Source organism: Rhinoraja longicauda, chromosome 6, assembly GCF_053455715.1.
Source record: "Rhinoraja longicauda isolate Sanriku21f chromosome 6, sRhiLon1.1, whole genome shotgun sequence".
NCBI lineage: Eukaryota > Metazoa > Chordata > Chondrichthyes > Rajiformes > Arhynchobatidae > Rhinoraja > Rhinoraja longicauda.
In genome coordinates, this window is record NC_135958.1 from 297,662 (window position 1) to 309,243 (window position 11,582).

Here is an 11,582-nt window from a genome sequence, read left to right on the forward strand (position 1 = left end):
ACTTTATTGCCTTCCATCACAGTGGAGAATGGAGGAGCCGCTGTGGTGGATGTTTATGTCAAATTTTTATGTAGTTGTGTGTCTTGTTGCTTTTTTGGTATGACTGTATGGCAAACCAAATTCCTTGTATGTTGCAAAACATACTTGGCTAATAAATTACGATTGTGATTATTATGATTATGACTATCATAAGGAATTTTCGTATTACATAACTTTTGTTTTGTCTATCAAGCGTCTCTTTTAATCCATTATTATTTGAGTGAAACATTGAGAATTATACTGAGCCTGGAGACATAGTGACATGAAACCTTAGGAATCAAGAAGCTGTTTGCTGCCACATTTAATGACTGCAGTAATCATCCATAAACAAGGCATTGCTTTCTACTATGCCATAACCAAAATAACTCTGCTCCCCAACAGAATGAACCATCCACTCTAACTCAGAATATGCTGTGAATGGTATTGTATGGCTTGACTGGTTGAGGATGCAAGGCATGATGTAAGTGACAGCACAATGGCTAAGTTCACCAATATACCTCATTTGGCCATTTTCTACAATTTTTCACTTTCTTAAGCAGTTTTAGCATCATAGCTGCTGTTCAATTCACTTACATTTGTCAAATATACTACCAGCTGCAATATAATGCTTACATTCATCCACTTACTACCTTTGGTGGACCTCTGGTCATTCATGTTAACAAATCCTTTATGCTACGAGGCTGAGATTACTGTTCACAATGATGGCTTGACAGAGAAGGCAAAGAGAGGGCCAGGGGGTGACTTGAAACATATGTAAGTGGGAGTCCTGCTAACATCTGTTGGAGACTAAGCATCCATTAATCCAAAATGTCTGCCACTTAGTAAGCAAGATGGCAAACAATAATTAAAATTACATAATTGTTGCTGGGAGCCGAGAAGGTCCTCTCAAATTCATGTTGGGGTAATAAAGGAGAAGGTTTGAATGATGAGAGAATAAATATCCTGTTCTCTGAATAGAAGATGACTGCTTTGGGCATCAGATTGGGGGATTAAACTCCACTCCTATCAGAAATTTACATAAATTAGTGAGTAAAATAATGACATTGAAAATAGATTAAATATTTTTTTCAATTCAATAGTTGTACGTGTAAAATATAAAGTTAATTTCACGAGACACAACATTTCTACCCCATGTATGAATGAGCCAATGGTACCCAAAATGTTCAGAAGTAGCAGCACAGTGGTGCAGCTGGAGAAGTAGCAGCACAGTGGTGCAGCTGGAGAAGTGCAGCACAATGATGCAGCTGGAGAAGTGCAGCACAGTGGTGCAGCTGGAGAAGTGCAGCACAGTGGTGCAGCTGGAGAAGTAGCAGCACAGTGGTGCAGCTGGAGAAGTGCAGCACAGTGGTGCAGCTGGAGAAGTGCAGCACAGTGGTGCAGCTGGAGAAGTGCAGCACAGTGGTGCAGCTGGAGAAGTGCAGCACAGTGGTGCAGCTGGAGAAGTGCAGCACAGTGGTGCAGCTGGAGAAGTGCAGCACAGTGGTGCAGCTGGAGAAGTGCAGCACAGTGGTGCAGCTGGAGAAGTGCAGCACAGTGGTGCAGCTGGAGAAGTGCAGCACAGTGGTGCAGCTGGAGAAGTGCAGCACAGTGGTGCAGCTGGAGGTGGCAGCACAGTGGTGCAGCTGGAGAAGTGGCAGCAGAGTGGTGCAGCTGGAGAAGTGTAGCACAGTGGTGCAGCTGGGGAAGTGCAGCACAGTGGTGCTGCTGGTAGCGCTGCTGCCTCACAGCACCGGAGAGCCAGATTTGATCCTGATCTTTGGTGCTGTCTATGTGGGGTTTGTACCATTTTCATACAACCACATTTGTTTCCTCCAGGTGTTCCGGTTTTCACCCACATCCCAAAGGTTTGTGGGTTAATTGGTCTCTGTAAATTGGTCTTTGTAAAAGGAATGAATGAGAAAGTGGGATAACGTAGAATGACTGCGAATGGGCGAGTGATTACTCATAGACTCAGTGGGCTGGAAAGTAAAAAGTGCCATGCCGCATACAAGTTGAAGCCCAAAGGACTTTAAAATTAGTTCATCTAGGCTGTTCATCACCATAAGCAAAGATAAGAGACCAGACAACATCCCAGCTGTAGTACTGTAAACCTGTCCTCCAGAGCTAATTGATCCTCGAGCCAAAAAAACTCAGTGCAGTTACAGCATTGGCATTTTCCCAATAATGTGGAAAATTGCCCAGGTATATTCCATTCACACAAAGCTGAACAAATGCAATCTGGCTAATTACTGTCCAATCAGTCTGATTTCAATCTTCAGCAAAGTGATGAAGCTGTTGTCACAATGCTACTAATGAGCACTGACTCACCAATAACTTACTCACTCATGCAGAGATTGGGGTTTTACTAGGACCACTCAGTTCCATATCTTATTACAGGCTTGATTCAAATATGAACTTAAGAGTTAGACTCCAGAGTTGAGGAAATAGCAACTATCCTAGCTAGAGACCAGTATTTAACTAAATATGCTATTGTAACCCTCGTGAACTGGTCGATACTTATCAAAGGAAACCACATCAAGATTGGAGTCTTATACAGTGGATATATTTGTTGATGAGTAGACAATATTCACTTCCTTTCCCAACTCCTCAGCTTGTAGCAAGACATAGACGGCATTCAAACCTGGGATAAGGAGTGGCGCAAAGGCGTTCCCAACCATGACCATCTCCAAAAAGAGGGTATCTAATCATCTACCCTTGACATTCAATGGTTTTGCCATCGTCAAAACCCGCACCATCAATATTCTGGAGGTCACCATTGACCAGAAACTCACGTGGAGGAGTGAAGCAACCCTTTGGTTCCCCAGCTAGATCTGCCTGGACCAGGTTGGAACCACAAACAATTTATTCTCTGTGACCTTCAAGAACACACTGTGCTCTTGTCGAAATACCATCACAAGCAGATACGTTTGTCACAATAGCTGGCAAAATTGCAGGAATTCTGGTCCTGTTTTTGTTGCTACCCTTAATTTTGTGCAATGCTAAAAAGACAGAGAAAAATCAAAATAAATGTATTGAAATGCCAAAAACGTTAAAGTATGAATCAACTGTTGTCAGGTGTAAATACGTTTGATTGTTTGCCACAGGTAAAAGAATACAAGGATCACGTTGGTTATTGCAGTGTCAAAACAGAAACAAAAGTTAAATAAAATCAACAACTAATAAAAATCATCGCATGCTCGTTCTATGGAGGCTGCAGCTGCAGCGTATAAATTACATTGGTGGTGTTCAGCTGTTTGAAAAGATGCTTCATGTAGCAGGACCAGAAAAGACATTGACCGAGCTCCACCTAATGGGCAAACCAGATACTACCACAACAACTTGGTGATCTGACCAGCCAGAATTTCAAAACATTTTTAGTAGGACAAAAACATGACATACTAATCATTGTGTTAGCTCCACCTTTCCCTCTTCTGTAACTAGCTTCACTTGCACCACATTCACTTTAATTTCATGTTTCATGTATTTTGTGTTTTTATGACTGTTGGCAGATCAATTTCCATCCTGGAATAAATAAAGTTCTATCGTATGGTATGGTATGGTATTTATTCACAAAATGCTGGAGTAACTCAGCAGGTCAGGCAGCATCTCAGGAGAGAAGGAATGGGTGACGTTTCGGGTCGAGACCCTTCTTCAGTATGGTATGGTATGGTATCGTACATATGTGATCCAGCAATTCGTCCATATGAATTTCTGGTCGACCAACAATTTCCTCTCCATTTGTGATAACGTTGACATCCTTCAGGGGCGATTATTTCGTGGGCAACCAATGAATGCCCTCTGATATTTTGACTTGAAATGAAATGGAAGTGAGGTATCTGCGAAAGCAGCTGTTAAACCTGTCATCATCCAGTTTCTGCTCAAAGTTGGAAGACCTCCCAAAGCAATGAACATAGCTGCTATTATTACTGCTTCCCAGGTACGACCATCCAACAGCAATGAGCATAGCTGCTATTATTACTGTTTCCCCAGGTAAGACCATCCACAGCAATGAACATAGCTGCTATTATTACTGCTTCCCCAGGTAAGACCATCCAACAGCAATGAGCATAGCTGCTATTATTACTGCTTCCCCAGGTACGACCATCCAACAGCAATGAATGTCATGATTTGAATGGACCAACCACTTCCTACCAGAAGCAGCAGGTCATAAGGTGTCAGAGGTTATGGGGAGAAGGCAGGAGAATGGGGTTAGGAGGGAGAGATAAATCAGATCAATCAGTGAATGGTGGAATAGACTTAATGGGCCGAATGGCCTAATTCTGCTCCTATCACTTATCATCCCAAAGACTTCTCATTCACTCAATACCATCACCTTGTTAGTTTTTAAATGAACTTTTAACAACATTGTTTCAAACTAAGATACGGTGTTTGCAAATATATCTGACACATCTTCACAGGTAACAGTACCATAATATGAAAATATTGCAGGAAAATGCAGGCAGTTCTGCATGCAACTCTGAAATTCAGATTCCCCATGTAAATCACAGAAAATTAGGGATTTATACACATGCAAACATGAAAATGCCAAAACACCTTCCAGCCATTTGTGGCAAATTCCATAGCATTTCCCATCCGGAACCAATTCACCAACTTGTCACCAATCTGCCACTGGGATTTAGGCAAAGGTTCACATTATTATGTTGTTTCTTCATTTTATTTCCATTTAAAAATGTTTTGAAACATTCAAAAAGATAGTATTGTTCATAAACCTCCAGATGTTTATGGATGTTTAGGTTTTTTAATGAATGACAGAACTAATCAAAGCATTCCGAGTTATTGAGTCATACGGCTCACATACAGACCCTTTGCCCAATGCGTCCATGTCCATGCTAGTGCCATCTTCAGCAAATGTAAACATTCCAGGCACGAGACTTCAGTTACATGGAGTAGATACAAGAAGCAGGGATTGTTTTCATCGGGAGTGTGGAGGTTTTGAAAGGATGCAAGTAATTTAAAATTATGAAGGATCATACAGAAATAAACTAATTTTAATGGTACAAGGGTCAATAAGTAAAGGATATAAAGTGAAGAAGTAAAAAAATGCAAAAAACATTGCAGATGTTAGAAATTTGAAATAAAATAAGAAAAAGTTGTGTAATGAACTGGATTTGATCAGGGAACTCAAGGTTAAAGAGCTATTAGGAGGTAGTGATCATAATATGATGTTTTAATCTACAATTTGAGAGGGAGAAGGGAAAATCGGAAGTGTCAGTGTTGCAGTTGAGCAAGGGGGACTATGGAGGCATGGGGGAGGAGCTGGCCAGAGTTGACAGGAAAGAGGGAAGACAGCGGAACAACAATGGCAGGTATTTCTGGGAATAATGCAGAAGGTGCAGGATCAGTTCATTCCAAAGAGGAAGAAAGATTCTAGGGGGAGTAAGAGGCGACCGTGGCAGACAAGGGAAGTCAAGGACAGTATAAAAATAAAAGAGAAGAAGTATAACATAGCAAAGATGAGCGGGAAGCCAGAGGATTGGGACTCTTTTAAAGAGCAACAGAAGATGACTGAAAAGGCAATACGGGGAGAAAATATGAGGTACGAGGGTAAGTTAGCCTAGAATATAAAGGAGGATAGTAAAAGCTTCTTTAGGTATGTGAAGAGGAAAAAAATAGTTAAGACAAATGTGGGTCCCTCGAAGACCGAAGCAGGTGAATTTATTATGGGGACAAGGGAATGGCAGACGAGTTGAACAGGTACTTTGGATCTGTCTTCACTAAGGAAGACACAAACAATCTCCCAGATGTACTAGTGGGCAGAGGTCCTAGGGTGACGGAGGAACTAAAGGAAATTCACATTAGGCAGGAAATGGTGTTGGGTAGACTGATGGGACTGAAGGCTGATAAATCCCCAGGGCCTCACAAAATGCTGGAGTAACTCAGCAGGTCAGGCAGCATCTAGGAGAGAGGGAATGGGTGACGTTTCGGGTCGAGACCCTTCTTCAGACTGATGTCAGGGGGCGGGACAAAGAAAGGATATCCTTTGCAGATGAATGGCAGATGCAGTTTAATGTGGATAAATGTGAGGTTATCCACTTTGGTACAGGACCTAGTGAGACCACACCTGGAGTACTGAGTGCAGTTTTGGTCTCCAAATTTGAGGAAGGACATTCTTGCTATTGAGGGAGTGCAACGTAGGTTCACTAGGTTAATTCCCGGAATGGCAGGAAAGGCATATGTTGAAAGACTGGAGCGACTGGGCTTGTATATACTGGAATTTAGAAGGATGAGAGGGGATCTTATTGAAACATATAAGATTATTAAGGGATTGGACATGCTAGAGGCAGGAAACATGTTCCCAATGTTGGGGGAGTCCAGAACCAGGGACCACAGTTTAAGAATAAGGGGTAGGCCATTTAGAACGGAGATGAGGAAAAACCTTTTCACTCAGAGATTTGTAAATCTGTGGAATTCTTTGCCTCAGAAGGCAGTGGCCAATTCTCTGGATGCTTTCAAGAGAGTTAGATAGAGCTCATAATGATAGCATTGTCAGGGAGTATGGGGAGAGGGCAGGAACAGGGTACTGATTGTGGATGAACAGCCATGATCACATTGAATGGCGGTGCTGGCTCGAAGGGCCGAATGGCCTACTCCTGTACCTATTGTCTATTGTGTATTGTCTATTGTCTAAAAAAGCTCAGCAAGTCAGCCAGCATCTGCAGAGAACCTATACTTGACAAATATTTCTAACATGTTCCGTCTCTATTTTAAAAAGAAGAAACAAATGTGACCTTGTAAACCATGATGAATGCTTGAAATCTGGAAAGCACCATTAGAGTAGCAGTGGATCCAGGTTCACTTGCAGCAGATAAAGTAGAGCTGGTTAAATACTTGTGAGGCAACATGTTTTTAGGGCAATGAGGAGAAGCAGTGGAATGGTCCAAGATAGATTGTTCTTGCACAGGACCCATACAGAGTCAAAGACCTTCCTGTCACATTGTCACTTTTTAGTGATTCTGTTATTCACTTGGTGTTAAAAAACCAGGAGCAGAGAATGATACAGGGTAGCATTTGAACATTCAATAAATCATGTCTGACTAGTTCTTTTCGAGAAGCCACCGCATCAGTTCATTTCCCCAGTCATTCTCCATCTTCCACCAAATTATTCTTGGTCAACAGTTTCATCCAAATTCATTCAGAACGTTAATTTTCAATGTGCTTCCTCTATTATTTCATTCTAAATTGTAACAACTGTCCTTGCTTCTTCATCTCAAATTGTTTTAGCCACTAGACATGTTTACTCCTTGTCAAAACTTTGTCATATGCAAGTATCGTAATGAGGATTATGATACTTGCATACCGTAGTGGGGATTAAACTAAATTTTAACAATAACATTTGTAAAACGTTATTTGGCCAGGCATATATCAAGAGCTAAAAGTCAGCATCTAAAGATACTTTAGAAAGTTAATGATTTTTTTTAAATGTCAGGTCATCGTTAGAACATACAATAGACAATAGGTGCAGGAGTAGGCTATTCGGCCCTTCGAGCCAGCACCACCATTCAATGTGATCATGGCTGATCATTCTTAATCAGTACCCCGTTTATGCCTTCTCCCCATACACCCTGACTCTGCTATCCTCAAGAGCTCTATTTAGTTCTCCCTTGAATGCATTCAGAGAATTGGCCTCCACTGCCTTCTGAGGCAGAGAATTCCACAGATTTACAACTCTCTGACTGAAAAAGTTTTTCCTCATCTCCGTTCTAAATGGCCTACCCCTTATTCTTAAACTGTGGCCCCTGGTTCTGGACTCCCCCAACATTGGGAACATGTTTCCTGCCTCTAACGTGTCCAACCCCTTAATAATCTTATATGTTTCGATAAGATCCCCTCTCATCCTTCTAAACTTCAGTGTATACAAGCCTAGTCGTTCCAGTCTTTCAACATACGACAGTCCCGCCATTCCGGGAATTAACCTAGTAGACCTACGCTGCACGCCCTCAATAGCAAGAATATCCTTCCTCAAATTTGGAGACCAAAACTGCACACAGTATTCCAGGTGCGATATCACTAGGGCCCTGTACAACTGCAGAAGGACCTCTTTGCTCCTATACTCAACTCCTCTTGTTATGTTAACATTCCATTGGTTTTCTTCACTGCCTGCTGTACCTGCATGCTTACTTTCATGAGCCACTGTCGGTGTTTTAACATTCAGAATGTTATGTTCCCCAATTCATTCTTATTTCAAAAATCAACTTTTTAAATAGGCAGGGTACAGCACTGGACCCAGAGAAGCTTAATAGTGACAATCGTTCATAAACAAGTGGACATAGAAATACAGTGCATGCCACATAAAAACTCTTGACATTTCCCAGGTATTATTTAATACCTGGGAATTAAATAAATTAATTTAGCTAAATAAATTATGGCAAAGGGTTGTTTCAAGAATCTGTTATCTTTAGCTCAAGTACAAAATAATGGATATTATTTTGTATTTGATATATATAACACAGCTATATACTGATACTCCAAAGTATTTTTGAAAGCCCTAAAGCACTCAAAGCTTCAACAAAATAATTTATAAATGTCTAACACAGAGCGACAGGTCACACTATAACAAAGTATCACTGCAACAATATCTGCACTTGTGGCCTTGTAGAGGGCGGCTGCAGAATCCACCGATATGTTTCCATTTCCACAACAGAATTTATAAAAAATAACAAGATAAATTGCAACTAAATTGGCACAGTATGGATTCAGGCCCAAGTCCAAGCTGACCATCAATCAACTGCCATCCCACTTTCGTGTCCACTCCCTACACACTCGGGGCAATTTACAGAGGCCAATTAGCCTACAAACCCACACGTCCTTGGGGTGTGGGAGGAAACCGGAGGACCTGGAGGACCCATGCAGTTACAGGGAGAACTCTGGTCTCTGGCACTGTGAGACAGCGACTCTACTGGCAGCGCCACTGTGCCACCCTTAAAATAGAGCTAATATACTGGCTTTTATTGACATCAAATGCCATGGATATAGAATCACATGTAACAAAACACTGCGATATGTTGCTTCACTTCAAGTAACTTATCAATAATAAAATAACTGAATAATATTGAATAAAAACAGCCACTAGATAAAATCTGAAAACTAAACAGATTACTAGAGATTCATTGACAAATTATAAATAAAAATACACAGGATATGATGTCCAAAACTCCTTCTTTATAAAGTAATTCATTCCCCTGCCCTGCTACATTTTCCTCTCTCCTTGAAATATATTTTATTTGGGAAATGAATGTCTTTTAATAAAACAGGAACAAATAAGATTACACAAATAAACAATTTACTGTTATTCAGAAAGAGCATAAATCAAATTTATATTTACATGGTGATTCATCTCATCATTTTGATTTCTCTGTACCTTCACGATACAAATAAGAGGAAACTGGTGCATCTCAATAAAACAATAGTTCTGAGGCAGCATATTTGTTCCCATGTTAGAAGTGTTAAAGGTTTAACACCTACACCATATTTGAAGACATGTCCACTACAGTAATGGGTGGTGCTAATCTCTTCAGCGTGGATACAAAAGATCACACCCCAGGAACATACAAACAGACCAGCCAAGTCCGTTAGACCATGCAATGCAATCATGGGTGATCCAACAATTCTAGTCACCTATCTGGGTGCAGAACTTTCAGCGGCTTTGTTATCTCAAGTATCTATGGATTTCACTTTTAAATTATCTACGTTTGAGTGCAAGTGTTTCCCAATACTCTTGAATGATCTGGCTCAGTTTAAAATTACATCACCTTGCTGTTGTCTCCATTGTCCTACTACATAATATACGAAGACCTGATGTAACTGCTGGATTGCGGGATGCAATGGGAAGACATTGCAATAGGATATGATAAGAGAGCCGCTCAGCCCGTCGATACCGTTGGCAAGGACGCGAGGCCCATCCTTTGGCAGGTATGAGGCACATTGACCTTCTGCGCCTGACATGGCCTCGCCTCAGCTGGATTTCACAGTGGGCGAACACTGGAGCCGGGGCGGTGGGTGAGGCCGGGGCGGTGGGTGAACACTGGAGCCGGGGCGGTGGGTGAGGCCGGGGTGGTGGGTGAACACTGGAGCCGGGGCGGTGGGTGAGGCCGGGGCGGTGGGTGAGGCCGGGGCGGTGGGTGAACACTGGAGCCGGGACGGTGGGTGAGGCCGGGGTGGTGGGTGAACACTGGAGCCGGGGCGGTGTGTGAGGCCGGGGCGGTGGGTGAACACTGGAGCCGGGACGGTGTGTGAGGCCGGGGTGGTGGGTGAACACTGGAGCCGGGGCGGTGGGTGAACACTGGAGCCGGGGCGGTGGGTGAGGCCGGGGCGGTGGGTGAGGCCGGGGCGGTGGGTGAACACTGGAGCCGGGACGGTGGGTGAGGCCGGGGTGGTGGGTGAACACTGGAGCCGGGGCGGTGTGTGAGGCCGGGGCGGTGGGTGAACACTGGAGCCGGGACGGTGTGTGAGGCCGGGGTGGTGGGTGAACACTGGAGCCGGGGCGGTGGGTGAACACTGGAGCCGGGGCGGTGGGTGAGGCCGGGGCGGTGGGTGAGGCCGGGGCGGTGGGTGAACACTGGAGCCGGGGGGGAGATGGCAGAACTGCGCAGCTCAATCCCTCGACCTCACACCGGGCCCAGGTGGAGCATCCCCTCCCCCCTCCCCCCGCCGCCGCCCGGGGCCGGCCTGATCCCGGGGCCCGGCTGACTTGCTCGGCCCAGCAAGCCCGAGCCCAGCCGAGGGGGCCACAGGCTGAGGCGAGGCTGGGGCTGAGGTGAGGCTGAGCCTGAGGCCGAGCTGCGACTGTCCAGTCCGAGCGCCCCCGGGCCGCGCGCCTCCCCGGACCCTCACCTGTCCGGCACCGCTTCCCCGTCGCTGCCACAACTCCTTCCCCCCGCTGCTCGCGCCCCTCGCGAAGGTTCCGGGAGGAGCTGCTGCTGCTGCTGCTGCTGCTGCTGCTGCGGGCGGGCAGACGCAGCCTGGACCAACGTCAGTCAACAACAACAACAACAACCTGTGTTTATGTGGCACCATCAAAGTAGTGAGCTGTGACATCAAGCAAGTGGACATCCAGTCTCAAAGGCAGATATTGTGACGATAACTAAAGCCAGATGAGAGAGTATCTTTCCCATCTGTGCCCCAGAACCATTCCTGTTTGGAATCCTTGGCCACCGCAGATAAAATCTGCTGCTGATAGTAAATCTTTTAAACTTTTGCTTGCGAACACTAAATGTTAAATCTGCAACTGCATGCATGAGGGACTGCACGTTTACAGCCCAACAGCGGCGGCTGGTGCAGTATCAACAAGGCAAGATTGAAAGATTTAGGCAGTTGAAGTCAGGGCTGCCAGTGATGGGGCACAGGTATCTTGGAGAGATGAAGGAGGGATGGCAAGTCCAAGGTGAGGCAAGAGACAAAGGTAAGAGTGGTTTTCTTAAGAGGAAAATACTGCTGGTAATATGAAATAGAAAATGCTGGAGTGCTCAGCAAGCCATACAGCATCTGTGGCGCGAGAAACTGAGGTAATATTTCAGGTAAATAACTTTAATAAGAACTGGAGAAAG

The 11,582-nt window shown here is 44.2% G+C and overlaps 1 protein-coding gene across 2 annotated transcripts in view; it reads right to left on the minus strand.

Annotated features, from left to right (window-relative positions):
* Nucleotides 1-10,999, minus strand: part of psme3ip1 (proteasome activator subunit 3 interacting protein 1) — a 74,608-nt gene extending 63,609 nt beyond the window's left edge. Inside the window, exon 1 of one of the 2 annotated variants that reach the window (XM_078400295.1) lies at nt 9,789-10,532. The gene's annotated coding sequence lies outside the window, so the exon portion shown is untranslated. Of the gene's footprint in view, nt 1-9,788; nt 10,533-10,869 lie in introns of those variants that run through there. The other variant, XM_078400294.1, reaches the window with a different exon arrangement.
* Between the last annotated feature and the right edge of the window lie 583 nt (nt 11,000-11,582).